Here is a 558-nt window from a genome sequence, read left to right on the forward strand (position 1 = left end):
TTGAGAAGTGAATAAGGTAGATGCAAGGAGGATAGAGAAGGGAACTTTGTGCATTGGAATAAGAATAAAAGGAGGTCATAGAGAAGTGAGACTAGTAGAAAGAGAGAGCCACTTGAGGAGTAACAATAAGACAAGGTGAACATACTAGAGTGAGAACTAGCAAGTAAATAGCTTGACAAAAATAGATGCTCCGAGTTGAGGCTGCAACCCTTGCTAATAGACGCGCAACAGAACCTGCGAACTTTGCTAAAATGGCTTATGCAGATCACTAACCTGCGACCTTCGCGTTAATAGCACGACGCTCTAACCAACTGAGCTAATAGGCCTCGCTGTACGGTATATAATAATTGCTTGTCAGATTGAAAATCCAATTCGCTATTGCAGAAACAAGTGCAAGAATTTACGCCGCTGTGGACATCGATCGAATCCACAAGCTCAGCACACCGCAATATGCACATTATTCTGTATTCTATGTTAAAACTGTTGTAATTCATTTACAAATTACATACCAATAGTTCATCTTGGATAAGCTACAAATAAAATATTCTCTCTATAATC

General features: G+C 39.4%; 1 non-coding gene across 1 annotated transcript; it reads right to left on the reverse strand.

The window, feature by feature from the left end:
* Positions 1–252: 252 nt before the first annotated feature.
* On the reverse strand, positions 253–326 carry TRNAN-AUU (transfer RNA asparagine (anticodon AUU)). The gene has a single exon. It is a non-coding gene; the product is annotated as a tRNA-Asn (tRNA).
* Between the last annotated feature and the right edge of the window lie 232 nt (positions 327–558).

Source organism: Cryptomeria japonica, chromosome 5 (genome assembly GCF_030272615.1).
Source record: "Cryptomeria japonica chromosome 5, Sugi_1.0, whole genome shotgun sequence".
NCBI classification, from domain to species: Eukaryota; Viridiplantae; Streptophyta; class Pinopsida; order Cupressales; family Cupressaceae; genus Cryptomeria; species Cryptomeria japonica.